The following is a 20,073-nucleotide window of genomic DNA, read 5'->3' on the forward strand; positions in this document are numbered from 1 at the left end:
TTGCACCCTTTTGTTTGTCCCTGTGTTTGATATTTTTTCCTGTTTTTATTCTCTGCGTTTGCCCCTGGTTTGCACCTTTCCCGTTTTTCCCTTGTTGTTTGCCCCAACGTTTTGCACCATAAATAAATGAAACAACCGGGATTTGGCCCTGTGTTTCCCAAAAGCTGTCTTGCTCCTGTTTTTGTCCCTGTTTGTCCCTGTGTTTGCCCCTGATTCCTGTGCTTGTCCTTGTTTTTATTCCCCTCCCTTTTGCCCCTGTGATTGCTCTTTTTTGCCCCCTGTGTTTGACTCTGTTTTGCACCTGTTTGTCCCTGTTTTGAACCTGTGTTTGGTCCCTGTGTTTGCCTATTTTTTCCCCAGTTTTTCCCCCATTTGCCCTGTTTTTGCCCCAGAGTTTGCCCGTGTGTTAGCCATAACATTTGCCCCTGTTCCTTTTGCCCAGGGTTTGCCCTGTTTGTGCCCCTGTTTTGCCCCAGTGTTTGTCCCTGTTTTGCCCCTGTGTTTCCTTGGAAAGGACGGGGCCGAGAACAATGAGGTGTTGACTTCACACCAAAGGCGATGCCTTGTCACTTCTCGTCCCAGGTGCTTCCTGGCATTTGCATTCCCTTTGAAGGAGCCATCTTTGATCTGCAGAACAGAGCAACGGACTGAAAGGCAGCCTGCTCTCTCTCTCTCTCTCTCTCTCTTCTTTCTTTTTTCTTCTTCTTCTTCTTCTTCTTCTTCTTCTTCTTCTTCTTCTTGAAGCTGCTTCAAGGCACTTGTCCTTTGTTGTCAGAGAAGAAGAGCCTCTTTTTCCTTTTGGTTTGTATTATCTTTTTGTCTTGTTTCCTTTTTCCTCACTGACACAATAAAACAAAATAGTTTCTATATTATTTTTTAATAAACTGAGAATGAAAAGACAATAACGATGGAAATAAGAGACATGACATGCTTCAATAATACCTGTTATATTGGCTGAAAGAAATCGGTAGAAATTCATAAAGAAAATCAGTCATATTTGGGGACAGAAAAATGTTATTTTTCCAGGAAATGTTGTTTATCGATCTACCTGACCTAAAGAGAGGAGGAGCTTATCCCAAACTTCGAGTTGCGGACATTGTATTTCCTTTATATAGGACAAGAACTCTTATGGAGGCCAGACAGATCCACAGCTGTGGAATAATTGGAGAGAGAGAGAGAGAGAGAGAGAGAGAGAGAGAGAGAGAGAGAGAGAGAGAGAGAGAGAGAGAGAGAGGCATTCATTGCATAACTGAATACACTTGATGAACGGTAATTTGATTGACACTATTCCTTTGCACTATTTTGATTACCATGTTTTTGCTGGTGAAAAGAGATAGTACAAAGATAGATACACTGACTGTAGAGACCAACTTAGCCTTGGTCAATTTCACTGGGTAAAAATAAGACAAATAGAAAAACGAAACTGAATTTTTTCTCATGAATACTAATACAGGTGATCTTAACAGGGCTCAGTTTCATATATTTGCTAATATCTGGGAATCTCTTCTTAAAGATGTCGAATATCCTTTACCTATCCATTTATTGGTGCTTTGGCTTCACCCAGTTAGGTATTAGACTTAGTTTTTTAGTCTCTGGTCCTCATTCCTTTTGGTGCTTTGTAAAATTCCATGATGGGGTCATAGAGACAGCATGGAGTACCTGCCCACATAGGGAGTTAGAAGGATGGAATAAAACCACTAAGTGGTGGAATTAGGAAAGGATTCTTTTTTTACTATTGTTCTTTCTTCTCCTAATGGATGCGTTATAATCATGCTTTTTTGAACTGTTTTGAGTTCACACATCAATCTCTTTGCCCATCCCAGGTATTCACCACATGAGAACCTTTTGTGCCTTCCTTGGAGTATTGCAAATGGTAATGAGTGTTCTCTTTAGCATCCTTTCTCATTCACCAGCTGTATTGCTTTGTGCCTTTTAATATTCCTGTATTTCTTTGGTTCCTTTTCTTATTATCTTTCCAACTCTTTTTAACTTTATACTGGCCCAATTTTCAATTCTAGGCTATGTTATGAAAAATTGACTTAACAGACTTGTTTAACTAGAAAGATTGATAGTATGATAGTAGGCAAAATTTATGAACCATTTTCTGAATATCCATTTCAACGAGGAACCTTCATTGGTTAAGTCTCTTGCCCTACAAGAGAGGCAACAGAAATTATTCCCTTCTGGGTTCTGTAGCTCAGTTGATTATCCTTAGACTCCCTAGCGTAATGGTCCCAAGTTGAAGCCCAACTCATATCCTGGTTAGATTTCACAAGCAACATGGATTTGTGGTCTCTGTGAGCTGTGGATGGATGTTTGGGGAACGAATAAGTTTGCCTGCTGAGTCATCAGCAGCAGCCACTTCCCGGATCTGCCTGGTCCTTGCGTGGGTGAAGAGAGGGTTTGGGCACTGGTTTCTGGGACATTGTACAACGGCACAATACATTGTCCCTGGACTCTGCCATGCATGAGTAACCTTTAAAAGTGAAACACTTTTCCTCTACAACAAATAAGAAACCTGCTATTGTAAATACTTTTACAAATGAATAAAATAGTAGGCAAGTGACTTCCTGTAATTCCTGCTCATAAAACTAATCATTCATCATATTTTTCATCCCTTATATTTCCAAAATTAAAAGGCTGCTTCATCATACCATAAAATGATGGTAATTAGCAAACGAATCTCACACAAGATTTTTTTTCAATGTCTGGTATCAAAGGCATTAACCTTTAAAACTCTTCTTTTATTGAAAAAGTGTCCTCATTAAAACTGTTTTTATTGTCAATTCTTTCATCTTGTTGTTATGCGTGACGAGACTTTTAAATCCAATTAGGCAAAAATAACCTTCATTAGCCTGGCTGACTGAGAATACAAAGTTGCTGAAAGTTTTCCTGTTCTGATATTAATGTCTATATCATTGCTGTCGATCAGTCTGAGCGCGCTCCGTTCATTGCTAGTTGATCCTTTATTCGCCGGCAACACCATCGCAGCACCTATATGCAGTGAATGTGCTTCGCTGTCGAACTTCTCAGTTCCAGAGAATATTTATTCAACCTTTGACTGGGTGTCTCCTGAGGATGTAGTGCAATTGGAACTTCAAAATTCAAGTGAAGATACAATGCATAACTACCCTAAAACAATTCTCCTTTTATTTTGATAATTTAGCTACATTTTATGTATTTATTAATCAATTTGTATTTTTTATAACTGATCTTTTCTCCATTTTCCATTACCTTCTGTTACTTCTTTCTAATGTACACCATATCCTTTGGAAGCTTGAACTTTAATCAGTGGCCCCTGTGAGCTTGTTCCATATGAATAGGGTTCATCTTCTGAATAATAATAATAATAATAATAATAATAATAATAATAATAATAATAATAATAATAATAATAATAATAATAATAATATAAACAAACAAATATGAACGCAGATGTCCGGTATATGCAAAAGTCCTGAAATGTTCATAGGCATGAAAATTAATTGAGCTTAATTCACTTGCAATTACCTAATTAGTGCGACCAGTGAACCGGGTTGTACAAGGGACATGGGCAGGTCATGTGCTGATGTGTGCCTCTACGCCACCCGAAGTCTGGTACAGTTTTGAATGATGCCTAGACTGCTTACCTGTTCTACCCTGATGCACTCAGTAATGAATCCAAGAGTCTGTCCTATTTCTTGATAATAAACAGTAACATGAAAACAGAGCATGTAGCCATATTTCTCTCTGCGAAGTATTCTTTCTTAAGCGATATATTAGAAAGTATAAATGCTCTTATGGACTAAGGGGCGCGCTGATCGCCGAATTTCGAGGAATTATAGATTTTTAGTTTTTTACTGTTTTGGACTGGTATACAGTATGTCTAAATAAACATGTCCTGAAATATTATTGCTAAAAAAGAATTTTAGGTGGGTTTTTTTTACACTTTTGTTCACCTCATTTACCGGCATTTGAGCGGCATTGAGCGAAAAATTGTCGCAAAATTTCTGTATGACTTTTTAGATGGAAGTGAGAAATATATTTTACTTTCCTACTAAAACACACATTGTCTGTGATAAAAAAATGGCTCTTTCTCTCAAAAAGTATAATATCAGAGTAAATATGTATCTGTGTGTCTCGATATCGCCTTGTGAGCGACACTGAGCTACAAATTGTCGTACTATGTCTGTATGACTTACCAATTCTGGATAGTAGAAAGTGAGAAATTTACTTCAGTATCCTACTAAAACTACCCATTTTCTACGATAAGAACTGGTTCGTTCTTTAAAAAAAATATAAAATCAGAGTAAATATATATCTATGTAACTCGATATTTTGAACTCGTCATAGTCGTATCACAGATGTACCCTGCCAACTAGTATACATATAATGTTTCATATTTCTTGACATATTTTTACTGCGTATTTTCGGAAATATGAAATGATATAAATACGTAACAGTTCCAAACAGAGCGTCGGGTTTCACCGATAAACCATCTCGATTTGTGTGGTTCTGGTTCAAGCGATATCCTATAAAGTGCTTTGTGACGCATTTCCTTTTCGGATTTTCTTATCGTGTAGTGCATTCACGCAATTCCATTGCCATAAGCAAGAGAAGTACCACCTTTATGAGGGAGAGTTTTGAACGATTGCGTCTCGTAAGTTTGTCACAAGAGAGGGACGAAGCAAACGGGAATTGTCTGGCCTGGGATAGCAACAACGCCAGAGCTCCCATATATATCTAGGTAAGGGATTTGTTTTCCCATATTAGTGAAATTCAAACTATTGATTAGTGATAGTCTAATTAGTGATTACTATTTTTCATAATAATATAATAATTATATAAGAGCACAAAAATTAATTTTATTGCAGTGAGTTGTCTGACTCGTGACTTGTGTAGGCTAGGTTGTTCAGCGTTTGTTTACTTTGCCCTCCCAGTTGTTTGTTTATTTGCCTCTCCAATATCTGAACGGAAAACATGTACAGTGGTAGCGCATATAGGTTATGAAGAAAATTTATATTGGTAACATATATTTTTATAGGTTATGAAGAACACTGTAGGGCGAGTGCAAAATGATGGGAACAAGCCTTTCTATAATACCAAGACCTGGCCTAACCTCATTAGGGCATTTATTTGTATAATTTATGAAAAAAATTTCGCACTGATAGCATATAGCCTATATTTTTATAGGTTATGGAGAAAACATTATATTGACAGTATATATATATTAACGAATTTTTATGTTATAAAAAACTTTGCACTGATAAATATATATATATATATATTATATATATATATATATATATATATATATATATATATATATATATATATATATATATAAAAATATATATGTGTGTTGTATATATATAGTATTAGATTATGAGCGTCATTTTATAAATAGATATATGACAAACATAACTAATGTACAAAAATTAAAAAGATATTGCATCATGATAGCAGATTCTTTCTCTCTCTCTCTCTCTCTCTCTCTCTCTCTCTCTCTCTCTCTCTCTCTCTCTCTCTCTCTCTCTCTCTCCAGAGTCCGCTCGTGCATGCCTCTTTCTTTACTGAAATTAATTAAAAGCGAGTTCCTATTGCACCACGCAACAAGGACCAACGATAATTATCCTCTGTTCTTTGAGATCTTGAAGCAGTTCATCTTCAACCGTTCGACTAAACGTTGACGACAATAACATTTTTTTATCTTGGTTGAGTCACATATTACGGTTGGAAAATGCAAGATCCATGCTAACTCAACAAGGCCATTCCAGTCATGAGGACTGGAATGCCGTGGCCATTCCAGCCCCTGTCAAGTGATGAGGCAATTGGCCATTCAGAGTGACGAGGCTCACCAAGAGAGCGACCTTCTCTTCTGAACCTTCCTTTTGATCTTGGTATAAAAAGCCTTTGAGAGGGAGTCATTTTCAGGTCAGTGGCCCCTCCTCTTTCAGAGAGTTCATTTTAAGCACGTACCCCTTTTTATGTAATTATTTTTGGGGAGGATGGGGAGAGGCAGTTGAGGATGTAATATAACTCTTACGGCCAGTTTAGTTTAGGCCCGAGCCCCCTTTTGCATCTTGTCCTTTTAGCAACGTCAATTTAGGCAGCCGTGCAGGAAACTCTGTCGAGGCACGTGCTCCTCCACTCATGCAACTCCTCTGAACCTATTTAAAGGTCTTCTCTGCTCTGCGTGGAAGGAGAAGCTGTCAAGAAAGAACGCTTCTTTCTCGCCTGACAACTCTCCTGCCGTCGGTTGTGTGGAGGTAACCATTACTCCTTCCCTGTTCATGAGACAGTTTCCATGTTTGGCACCAATTTGTGATGATCATTGCAGTTCAGTTTATCTTTTCGGATTTCATTGTCATTTTGCATTCTAAATGAATTTTTTTTTATATTTTAACCTTTTCACTAACGAACTATACTCACAATTATATTGCTCATGGTTGGAGTTGTTTATATTTAATTATACTGTTCATCTTATTCTTAGATGGAGTTAAAACACCTGCATAAATCATATATACATACAAACATATATTATATATACATATATATATATATATATATATATATATATATATATATATATATATATATATATATATATATATATATATATATATATATATATATATATATGTGTGTGTGTGTGTGTGTGTGTGTGTGTGTGTGTGTGTGTGTCTGTGTGTTTGGAATATTTGGTGAAACGCTTTCATCCCAAGAAAAATCCCGCGTATAAGGAATAATACCTCCTTAAAACTACCCAGAGAAAATAATCAGAGTCCACTGAAATTTGTATGACTAAAAACATGACCAAGAAGTAGCAACGATTAGGCAACCTTACTAATGTACTGTACACGATCATAAAGTTCAGAGTGATGTCCAAATGTATGTTGGTGTCTGTAGATGGAAGTCGGAAGTATTAATGCTTTTTTTTGTTAATTTACAAATACTGTGGACTCATTCACTGTGAGTATGAGTTTCATTTAATTAGGAAGATTCCTGTTCTTTCATTCGCTCATTCATTCACTATTTAAAGTGTATTCTTTCATTCATTCATTCATTCATTCACTATTTAAGGAACATTCATTCACTCATTCATTCATTATTTAAGGTTCATTCATTCATTCATTCACTATTTAAGGAACATTCATTCACTCATTCATTCATTATTTAAGGTTCATTCATTCATTCATTCACTATTTAAGGAAAATTCAGTCATTCATTCATGCACTATTTAATTTAATTCACAATTCCTCTCTTTCCATCACAGCCAAAAATGACAGCAAAAATCCACCTCGTAACAGAGACCTTCCATCAAATGCATAATCTCTGTCAATTAACCTAATAGAGGTCATTTTTCGTAACTGCATCTGATAAGTATTTGGCAGTACACAACGAGATGAAGAGATTGCATGAATCAAAAAGTGTTAATGAACTTAATTTTTGACATATTTGTTTCAGATTCTGATATGTCCGATTATGTGCCAAAATATAATTTACATGTAAATATCTAGTTTTACGAGGTAATTTACATCCCACGTTCGGTGTGACCCCGGAACAACTCAAATGAAAGTATTCTTATACAAATGATGGTTTGCTTCTCCAGCATATCTCATTGGGACCTTTTGTATAATTCTCTCTCCCTTCACTTGACGTCCTTTACTAGATATCCCCAGGGAAATAATGACCTCATTACGTTTAATCCACATACAAACAAGCAAGGCAGTTAGGTAAATGAATAATCAGTTTATTAAAACTGTCTTTTGCCAACCTGATGACAAGATTATACATATCTTTTTAAAGAATGGCTATTCTAGCTAATGTAAAAACGAGTCATTATCACCTTTCCATCCAACATAGCCGACTGGATTACCCAAACTACAACGTTTAAAAAAGGATAATTTCATTATGTTTATGTATACCGTTCGAATACATAATATTCATGCCATAGTGTTTCAAATTCTTTAAACAGTTTCCCAAAGCAGTTTTTGTCTTTCAGACTAAAATAGTTTTTCATTGAACGGTCCCCTTTCTTTTAGTCAGACTCAGTCACTCAGTCTTTCCAAAAGAAAAGTGAAAGCTCTGGACTTTGAAAATCGCGAGAAAGAAGAGAAAGGCAGAGTCAGGTTCGTTTCATAATTTCCCAACGAATCGTCCAAGCAGGAGGGTGGGTGGTCTTCAGGTTGCAAGATCTAACACGCCTTCATGGCACTGAGAGAGAGAGAGAGAGGGTGTATTGAAGTTTATATTTATTTCATGACCAGTTTTCTAGTTTTTTGTAAAATAAAACTATTGAGATGGCTATTTGTCTGTCCGTCCGCACTTTTCCTGTCCTCACTTTTTTCTGTCCGCCCTCAGATCTTAAAAACTACTGAGGCTAGAGGGCTGCAAATTGATATGTTGATCATCCACCTTCCAATCATCAAACACATCGAACTGCAGCCCTCTAGCCTCGGTAGTTTGTATTTGAGTTAAGGTTAAAGTTAGCCATGATCTTACGTCTGGTACCGCTATAGGTGCCAACAACACAGGCCACCACCGGGCCGAGGCTGATTTCATGGGGCGTGGCTGAGAGTTTCATACAGCATTATACGCCGTACAGAAAACTCGATTGTGCCGAAGAAACTTCGGCGCATTTTTTACTTGTTTAAGGTAATGAAGGGCCTAAAAGCTTCCTTTGCTTCAGTGTCATTTTCCTGTTCTAATTTGGAAGAGGAGAAACGACCAGAGAGGCAGATCAAGAGAATCAGAAGCACTTCCATTTCTCAGCAAAGACAGGGGCAGGGCAGAGATAGGAAATTATTTTTTGTCTTAATAAGATAACTAATTACTTCATGACCGTGTATGTTTGTAAAGGATAATATATATCCTTTAAACTTATCTAATTTCAACTCATGAACCTATCACGTCACCACAGTTGCTTTTTGGTAACTAAGGCTAGCTACCTTCCGACTGTTTCTACCTAATTACTAACCAGCATTGGGTATCTAACCCTGTTCCCTGTTTCCAAAGTTTTCTACAATGACAGCAACGCCAAGAGATTCATACAAACATTTATAAATAAGAGGAAAAAGCAAATATTAAGATCCACGGAATGTCTGAGACTGATCCACTACAAGCTTTGAATGTCTATGAGCTGAGGCCTCGTCAACTTGAGTGACTGTAATTACACAGCGTAACTGCCCTTGAATGCATTAGGCCTCTTAATGTCTAATATATCCTAATTACCTATCTGGGGAAATTGCCTGATGAAGTGATGCTGGACACGAAGTCTTCATGATGGAGGTAATTCGCTTTGAGTCCGGAACCTGACTGGCTCCGAGAGATCAGTAGTTACATCCTATCACTATTACTATTACTATTACTGCTACTACTGTTACACTTTTACTTCTTCTTCTTTAAAATCATGAGTTTAGCTTAACTGTATCAGTTCCCAAAATAAAAGCAGTTATTGTTTTTTTTTTGTCAAAGAGTAAATGTTTTATCCCCAAGTTTATCCCATAATTGATGCAAAAAAAAAAAAGTTTAAGTAATAAGTAGAATTAAGTATCAATATTCAGTTTCTGAGATAACTCAACATCATTACTTTCCTTTTTACTAATTCGATTCTTTAAAATTGTGTCATATTTGTACGATATTTCTTTCTCGAGAGACGTGAACAAATGTTGCCTCTCCTCTGTAACAGGTGAAACAGGTGGGCCAATTAAGGGAACACAAATATTTTCATGACAAACAAGGGATGTATCGGTGATAAGGTGAGAGCATAGTCATTGCACCTGGCTCCTTGCAACAGCCAATAAGAAACATCCTTACAATCGAGCTCGGGAATCACGCCACTCTTGAAATTACCTTAAGTGAAAGTTATATAGTTTCCCAGAATGCACTTTTTTCTTAAATAGGCATTGTCAATTCATGGCGAAGTACTTCAATAATACGTTATCATTTTTCAGTTACTTACAATTTAACGTCATTGATAAAGAAAGACATTCAAATAAAAAAATAGGAGAAAATAAAAACTTCCCAAGAGAATATCGAAATTCTAAGAGGGAAAAGTAAAAACAAAAGGGAAAGAGGTGCACATTTCACAAAGCACTTGAAAGGAAAACAGATCTTTGCTGAGGCCAAGAGAACAAACACCTGGAAGAATCTTCAAGAAAAAAAAAAAAGAAGACCAAGAGGCGCTCTTTCAGTCCATCGCCCATCTGTTCTGGAAATAGAAGACCAAGACTTCAGAGGGAAAGCGAGAGAGCTTCTGGAGCGACAAGACGTGAACAACTTCGCCTTCACTTTGAAGGCAGGTTTTTCGTATCCTGAATGAGCCCTTTCCAGCAAACAGACACAAGCATACAAGAAGGCGGTAACAGGTGAGACAGAGGTCAGTGATGTAACTGATGCGGTTAGTGTCAGTTTGTGGTGGCCTTATGCCAGTTGGGACTGTTGTTTGTATGAAGGCCATACGCCATGCTGAAGGTAATATGAAATGATAAAAAAAATGCGCCGAAGTTTCTTTGGCGCAACCAGGTTTTCTGTACAGCGTATAATGCTCTATGAAACTTTCAGCCACGTCCCATGAAACAGTCAGCTGCGGCCGATGAAACTTTCAGCCACGGCCATGTGGTGGCATGTGTTGTTGGCACCTATAGCGGTGCCAGACGCAAGATCATGGCTAACTTTAACCTTAAATAAAATAAAAACTCCTGAGGCTAGAGGGCTGCAATTTGGTAAGTTTGATGATTTAGAGAGTGGATGATCAACATACCAATTTGCAGCCCTCTAGCCTCAGTAGTTTTTAAGATCTGAGGGCGGACAGAAAAAGTGCTGACGGATAGACAAATAGCCAGCTCAATAGTTTTCTTTTACAGAAAACTAAAAGGGAACTTACTAGTAGTTACCAGTAAAGAAGAATGGAACTTCGAAAGGAAATCCTCAGTCAGTCTCAAAGAAAAGTTGTACAGTACACAAACGGGGCTATACTGATTTGAACATGCATATACTGTACGCATTGATAAAATGCTCAGAAATGCTTGATAAATGTAAGAGACGTCTTAGAGAGAGAGAGAGAGAGAGAGAGAGAGAGAGAGAGAGAGAGAGAGAGAGAGAGAGAGAGAGATTTTGAGCGATGTTTGATGTGAGAAACCATTTCAGCAATATTAGATAAACAACGGGAACTGACCCATTTCAGCCTATAAAGACCCTATTCACTTTTACATTTCAAGTGAGAGTTGTATCAATTTGCTTGTTGTCTGTTTTGACAGAGAGGTAATTGCTAGTAACTGTTTTATAGACGTTAATTGATACGTTACTGAAAAACAGAGACGACCCGAATATAGGTTGGAAATAATGCAAAATCTTTTTTATTTGGTATGACATATGCGGAATGTTTTTTATGCGGGTAAATTGCCATGTCTAAAAAAAACATACGATTGGATCTGAAATATAGACAAAAATTAGTTATTTTTCTTTTTAACACTATGATAAAAATGAGTTTCCATCAAGCGACCTCTTAGCTTCATTTTTGTAATTTATATAAGACTTGATTATTTACTATTTTCGTTGCCTTTTTGGGGCATATTTTTTTGTCATGTTTTCGAGTTATTCTCGTCCCATCTTTTTCATCATAGTGACGACACTGTTATTAGTAAATCAACGAATAAGAACGATTATATGAATTTCCAACACTCATGTCTGACCTAAATAAATACAGCACAAAAGAAAGAGCATCCAACGCACAATGAAAACGAAGTTTGTAAACTGTGTGGTTACCTGAACGAAAAGAAAGCAGGTTTCTTTCGCTAAATCCGATGACATGTCAGTAATATTCTTGCCACGAGATTTCGTAATGTTCGAGGGATGAATTGCTTCCCTCCTCCTCCTCCTCCTCCTCCTCCTCCTCCTCCTCCTCCTCCTCCCTCCTCCTCGATCCCGAGAGAAGTCGAATGTTCTGCTTGCGATTTCTTACAGGGTCATAACGTTTACAAGAAGCAAAATGGTCACATATTTCATGATTAAGTTGTACCTTTGTTCTCCGTGTTCACCTCATCAACATCACCACCACACTGTCTGTTAATTATTCTGAAATATAATAAAGGGAAGTAAATTTGATCATTATGAGTAAAACGCAAAAGTGTCCTTCAGTTACCATCAACATGTCTGCATTAGGCTATTTTTTGGAAGAGAGAGCTAAGATAAAGATGACGTGAATTGTCTGCGGGACAGGAGACAGTATTTAAAAAAAAATGAGCCCCAGTGTCTTCGGCGCAATCAGGTTTTCTGTACAGCGTATAATGCTGTATGAAACTTGCAGCCACGGCCCATGAAACTCTCAGCCGCGGCCCATGAAACATTCAGCCACGGCCCCAGGTGGCAGGTGCTGTTGGCACCCATAGTGTTGCCAGATGCACGATCATGGCTAACTTTAACCTTAAATGAAATAAAGACTACTGGGACTAGAGGGCTGCAATTTGGTATGTTTGATGATTGGAGGGTGGATGATCAACATACCAATTTGCAGCCCTCTAGCCTCAGTAGCTTTTAAGATCTGAGGGAGGACTGAAAAAGTGCAGACAGAATAAAGTGCGGACGGACAGACAAATGACAAAAAGCCATTTCAATAGTTTTCTTTTACAGAAAACTAAAAGGAGGAGTTATTGCGTATATATATTTCAGCTTTGGAAATAATAGTATTAGCAATTAAAAACTAATGAAAGCTAGAAAGAAAGTGTGACAAATTGCTGTGTAATGGAGACCTTCAAAATGAATAAATGTGCCTCGTGAAATGTAGATCCAAAAGAAGAAGCAAAAAGAAAAGAAAAAGCGAAGTCAGATCTGTTCTTTCGACAATAAATCATATGTAGGATATTCTTTGCAAGGGTGCTCTTGGGGAAGGATGGAGGTGGGGGGGCGGGAGGCGGGGTACAGGTGGGATGTGTTTGGCCTTGTTCAGTAATCAATTAAATTTACGAGAGAACTTTTGCTTCTGTTGTGTGCTAAGGTAAGACAGATGGAAAGCTAGAAATAATTTTGTACCCTATGCTTATGGAGATGAGGTAGGTAGACAGATGGCTAGCCAGGGATAATTTGCACCTGAAGTTTATCAAAGTGACATAGATAGATAGGTAGATAGATAGACACTTGTATGTAGTTGGTCTAGTTTGGGAGGTATCCTGTTCGTAATTGCCTACCAACCTTTTGATTAATAGCATAGTATATGTGTATGTATACTATATATATGGGTATGTGTATGTGCATATATATCCAATATTGTGTATATATATTATTGCGCAACCAAATATTATATGATATATTTTTATATATATATATATTGAGACGTGTTAATATGTATGTTATATTTTATAGATATTGGAGTATATATATATATATATATATATATATATATTATATATATATTATATATATAAGAAATCAAAATGATTAAGTGTATATAATCCAATATTGTAAATCTTCCTTCATAGCAAATTGTAACCCTTATTTTTCGGCTGCAAAAATTTGAAGGCAGATTTTCTGAATAAGCTTGTTTAACTTAATGGTAATACAAATAATGGTGAAGCTCTACAATGTTCCTCTCTCTCTCTCAAGAAATGTCTCTGTCTCTTTTGAAGTCTCTCTCTCTCTCTCTCTGTTCTCTCTCAGCATTCCCTGGCCTATAAAATATTCATAAAACAGAAAATATAATTTATGTTCATGCTTTGCAGTAAGAAGGTCAAAATGATTATGCTAGGAGAGCGTTTGAGCCTCTGGTTAAACAAATTCCAACTTGTTTATAACCCCAAACCTTCCCTCAGAAGAAGCAAAGAGCTTCCTTTCCAGGCAATGAGACCAGTTGCTAAGATGGATGATAATTTCCTATTTAAGAGAACAATGAAGAGATGATTTACCAGGAAGGTGGCAAATAATAATGATAATGTTCCACCTGAAAGATGACAAGAAACGTCGGTGTGATTTTGGGTTGCTGATTAAGAACTCAGCCACATTTGTTCCTTCTTCTTGAACTGTTAGGTTTTCCCAGGTTAGGGAGGGGAGGATTACCGATGTTCGTTTTTCGTGCACCTCACGGGGTGCACTGTGGGCATTACTAAAGGTTCTTTGCAGCGTCCCTTCCATGACCATATAGCTGCAACCCTTTTTATTTCCTATTACTAATACCTCCGTTTATATTTTCTTTCTTCCATCCTCCTTTCCAACCACTCCTAAGAATGATTCCATAGTGCCTCAACTGCTTTGAGGTTTTCCTCCTGTTACACCTTTCAAACCTACCTACTCTCAATTTCCTTTCCAGCGCTAATGACCTCATAGGTCCCAGTGCTTGGAAACTTTGGCCTAAAGTCGATATTCCATTCCAAAGAACTTGTCTTTCTTATTATGCATTCATTGACTGATTGAGGTCAAAAGGTGTCATTGCATTTCTGCTAATCATGTTCTGTTAGTGGATTCTTCCCAGGTTAAAAGGAGGGCGAGATTACCGATTACAGGGCGTTTTCGTGACAGCACTGTAGACGCCACTAAAGGATCTTAGCAGCATCCTTACGGCCTTAGGGCATGGCTCTGTGGAAATTACTTTTTATCGTTTTTTTGTGGCTTTTCACTTAGCTGTCCAACTTCTTTACCTTTTCTAGATTTAATTTCTCATTTAGGAATGAATCATAGGAGGAACCTATAATAATAATAATAATAGAAATAATAATTTTTGTTACTATTATAATAATTAAATATTATTATTATTATTATTATTATTATTATTATTATTATTATTATTATTATTATTGCTATCGAACTCAGCCACTGTGTTTTATGATATATGTTTAAGTAAATCCCGCTTATTTTGTGTCACGTATTTCCATTAAGAAAAACCCCAGGAGAGTAAGGAAGAGAGGCGCAAAATAAAATGCTCGACCAACATCGTATTTCGGGAGGAAATGCACAAAGAAGCAGCCTCCATCTGGGAAGTAAATTCTGCTCGTGCGAAAGGCCTTTTGAAATGGGAGTGTGGTTGGCGTTGTTCAGCCCCGTGAAATATTTTACCTGGGAATGAAAAAAGGGAATTTTGCACCTGGGGCTTGTTGAGAGAGAGAGAGAGAGAGAGAGAGAGAGAGAGAGAGAGAGAGAGAGAGAGAGAGAGAGAGCATATCTATAATCTGTTAGGTTTGAAATTCTTTGAGATTATTTCATTTACAGATTAAAGAGATAATTTGACATTTACTTGTTATAGAAATGTTAGTGTACTGATGTATGAATTATGACTTATGGTTGAACATTACTGCAGAATAAAGAGGAGGGATTATGAATTACAAATATCCCAAAATTAGATTCACTTTACATAAAATTCTATCTGTCTGTCTATCTATCTATCTATCTATCTATCTATCAGTGTTACTTCGATAAACCTCAAACGCAGAATTATATATCAGTCTTTCTATCTCCCCTCTACTAGCCTAGGGGACAAACTCATCACTATTATCATCTAATAACTGTCTAACTACCAACTTTATCTCGACGGGCCTGGGGTACAAATCATCACCCTTTCTTTCCCTCTGTCTTACCGTGGCCTTTCCTCAAGCACAGAAGTTCCTTCGAAAATTCAAATAGTTGCTGAACTAATCTAAGATACACTCTCTATTCTTTCATTTTTATACAAATCGACCTTTACTGTGCAAAGGACACATTTGATTTATTTCACCTTTTGTGCTTCTGGGTTTCAATATAAAATTGCAAAATCTGCATTTATTCATTCTATTTATGACAATCATCTCCCCATATCGCAGTTTGTCACGATCGTATTTTGTTTTTTATTGATTGCCTAATTTATAAGGTACAAACTTACAATGTTAAAAGAACTTAACAAATTGTCTCCGCTACCGAAGACAGTTCAAGTGATGCTTATCATGGAATTCTGTATTCTAATGCAAATGTATTTATGGATATTTCAGGAACCATGCTTCATGCTTTTTATTCAAATTTTCATTTTGACGACTCTTTTCTTTTAGAATAATATGAAGAAAATGTCAGAGCATTGTGAGAAAACTTGGTAAAGCAAAACTCCTCTTCGAATCAGAATTAGGTGGCTGTCAGTTGGCCCTTTGTGCAATTGATAATCTTCGATCTTGAACAGCATTTCTCCTTCATCAGAGTTGGAGAAGGAAATTTGTTCTTTTGTCGCTTGGTAATCTGAAGTCAACAGAATTCTCACCCATCGTGAACAAGAAAGTCTTTTGAAGTTTATTTGTGACCTTAAAAGTGAGAGTTCCTCAGCGTTTAAATTATTCCCATTGAATCATTTAAACGCTTATTCCCTGCATAACCGGAAAACGTGACCGAAAAGAATACGCCGCAATGGGAAATGAAAACAGACTTAAGCTTACAAATTCTGCTAAATTCCAAAGAAGGGGTCAAAATATAGCTTTAGGTGGGGAAAGTCACTTTGATTTTACAGCTAGGAAAAAACCTAATTTTTGGCCTACAGCTCCAACTGTTTGTCTTTTAACGAAGTGAAAAACATTCCGCATATGTCATACCAGATATACAATTTCTGCATTATTTTCCGCCTATATTTGGATCGTCTCTGTTTTTCAGTAACATATCAGTTAACTTCTAAAAACAATTACTAGCAATTACCTCTCTGTCAAAACAGACAACAAGCAAATTGATACAACTCTCACTTGAAATGTAAAAGTGAATAGGATCTTTATAGGCTGAAATGGGTTCAGTTCCCGTTGTTTATCTAATATTGCTGAAATGGTTTCTCAACAAACATCGCTCAAAATACGTTCTGTAATTACAGTGAATCATTTCTCTCTCTCTCTCTCTCTCTCTCTCTCTCTCTCTCTCTCTCTCTCTCTCTCTCTAAGACGTCTCTTATATTTATTATACATTTCTGAGCATATTATCAATGTATATATGTCCGTATACGAACAAGTATGCTTATATCAGCATAGCCCCGTTTGTGTACAAATCGTCCTTTGAGACTGACTGAGTATTACCTTTCGAAGCTCCTTTCTTTTTACTGCCAACAAATTTTCAGTTTGTTTTTCCATATTACCGTCTGTATAGTGTGTGGCCTTTATAGACACAACAGTCCAAGCTGGCATAAGGCCACCCCGAACTGACACTTAGCGCATCAGCTACATCACTGACCTCTGTCTCATGCGTTGTCACCTTCTTGTATGCTTGCGTCTGTTTGCTGGAAAGGACTCATTCAGAATACGAAAGATTTGCCTTCCTGTCCTTCAGAAACTTTCACACTTCCCCTCAGAAGTCTTTGTCTTCTGTTTCCGGAACAGAGGGCAATGGCCTGAAAGTGCGCCTTTTGGTCCTCTTTTTTTTTTTTTTCTTAAAGATTCTTGCAGGCGTTTGTTCTCTTGGCCTCAGGAGAGATTTGCTCCTTTCCAGCGCTTTCTGACTCTCTGACCTCTTCGTTGGTGTTCTGCCTTTCCCTCCCCATAATTTCTGTCATTCTCTTGGCAAGGTTTTTTCCCCCTTTTTTTTATTTGAATAAATCTTTCTTTATGAATGACGTTCGTTGAATTGTAAGTTATTGAAAAACGATGACGTATTTATGAAGTATTTCGATATGAATGGACGATGCTCAATTAAGATTGAAAAATACACTCTTGAAAACTAAGTAACATTCACATAAGGTAGATTCCAAGAGTGGCGTAATTTCCGAGCTCGTTTGAAGGATTTCTTATTAGTTGTAGAAGAGACAATCCTTCATTATGCAGAAAACATTCCTGTTCCTGAAATGAGCTCACCTGTTGCACCTGTCACATCGATGAGGCAACTTTCCTCTGCGTCATTGTATTAAGCAATGACTGCACAGTTTTGACACAGGATTCAGAAGTCGAATTGACGGAAAATAAAGTAATAGCCCAGAAACTAACATTTAATGCGTAATTCTCCTCGTTACGTAAAACAGATTTTTGCGCAACAATTATGGGATAAAGTTGAAGAAGAAAACATTCTTTCTTTAAAAAAATTAAATAAAGAAATATATTTTGATAACCTGCTTTTATTTTGGGGAACTAATACAAGGAAGCTAAACTCGAGAATATAAAGAAGACAAAGAAAAATAAGTAAAAGAAGTTGTAGTAGTAGTAATAGTAATAGCAAAAGTAGTTATGGTAGTGATAGTCTGTAACTACTGATCTCTCAGAGCCAATCAGGTTCCTGAGTCAAAGCGAATTACCTTCATCATGAAGACTTCGTGTCCAGCATCACTTCCTCAGGGCAATTTCCTCAGATAGGTAATTAGGATATATTAGACATTAAGAGGCCTAATGCATTCAAGGGCAATTACGCTGTGTAATGACAGTCACTCAGTCAAGTTGACGAGGCCTCAGCTCATAGACATTCATACACTTGTAGTGGACCAGTCTCAGACATTCCGTGAATCTTAATATTTATTTGCTTTTTCCTCTTGTTTATGAATAATTGCTTGAATCTCCTTGCGTTGCTGTTCTTGTAAAAATCTTGAAACAGGGAGCAAGGTCAGATATCCGAGACTTATAAGTAACTGGATAGCAACAGTCGAATAACCGTAGAGGAATTGGGGTGACGTGATAGCTTCGTGAGCTTAAATTAGATAAGTTAAACGATATATAATATCTTCATAAACGTATATGGTCATTAAATAATAATATTTCAGTTAAGGTAAAAATTCATCTCATTTCTCTACTCAGTTTTTAATGAGAAATCCCATTGCATCTGACTCTCTTGATCTGCCTCTCTCTGGTCGGTTCTCCTCTTCCTAGTTTAGAAAAGAAAAATTTCACTAAAGCATTGGAAGTCCTCACGTTCTTTATTCTCTGGAAAATTGTATATAAATATATACTTCAATACTTTTATTCTCTCTCTCTCTCTCTCTCTCTCTCTCTCTCTCTCTCTCTCTCTCTCTCTCTCTCTCTCTCTCTCTCCTGAACTCAGTGCCATTAAGGACTGTTAGATCTTGCAACTTGAAGACCACCGACCCCTCTGGCCTGGTCGTAGTCTTGCACAACTTCCTAAAAAAATTGGCAAGTGATCCTGATTCTGCTTTTGTCTTCTTTCTCACGATTTTTTTAAGTCCAGAACTTTCACTTTCACTTGGAATCTCATCGACTCAATCTGACCAAAAGAAAGGTGACCTTGCTACTTCGTGTTGAAGGCTACCGACCGATCAGCGTCCTTTCGCGTTACGAGAAACTGTTTTCGTCTGAAAGACAAAAGTAAAAAATGCGTCGAAGTTTCTTCGGTGCAGTCGAGTTTTCTGCACAGCGTATAATGCTGTATGAAACTCAGCCACGGTCTGGTGGTGGCCACAGCCACGGCCCATAAAACTCTTAGAGCGGCCCATGAAACTCAGCCACGGTCCGGTGGTGGCCTTTGTTGGTACCTATAGCGGTGCCAGAGAGTACGATTATGGCTAACTTTAACCTTAAATAAAATGAAAGCTACTGAGGTTAGAGGCCTGCGATTTTGTATGTTTCGATTGGAGGTTGGATGATCAACATACCAATTTGCAGCCCTCTAGCTTCCTCAGTAGTTTTTAAGATCTGAGGGCGGACGGACAGACAAAGTCGGAACAATAGTTTTCTTTTACAGAAATCTAAAAGTGTTTTGGGAAATTGTTAAAGAATGTGAAACTTTATCTCATGAAAATTATATGTGTGAACGATATACATGCTCATAATGAAATTGTGTATTTTGGGTAATCCAGTGTGAATATGACTTTTATTTCATTATATAAAGATTCCTATTCATTCATTCATTCATTCACTATTTCAGGCACGTACATTCATTAGTTCATTCATTATTTAAGGTACTTTCACCGATTCATTCATACACTATTTAAGGAGCATTCAATCATTGACGATTCCTCTCTTTCCATCGCTGCAGAAAATGACAGCAAAAATCCACCTCGTAACAGAGACCTTCCATCAAATGTCTAATCTCTGTTAACTAACCTAATGAAGGTTATTTTTCGTGACTGCATCTGATAAGCATTCGGCCGCACACAACGAGATGAAGAGATTGCATGAATCAAAAGCAGTGTTAATGAACTTAATTTTTGACATATGTTTCAAATTCAGATTTGCC

The sequence above is a fragment of the Macrobrachium rosenbergii genome, chromosome 47 (genome assembly GCF_040412425.1).
Source record: "Macrobrachium rosenbergii isolate ZJJX-2024 chromosome 47, ASM4041242v1, whole genome shotgun sequence".
NCBI classification, from domain to species: domain Eukaryota; kingdom Metazoa; phylum Arthropoda; class Malacostraca; order Decapoda; family Palaemonidae; genus Macrobrachium; species Macrobrachium rosenbergii.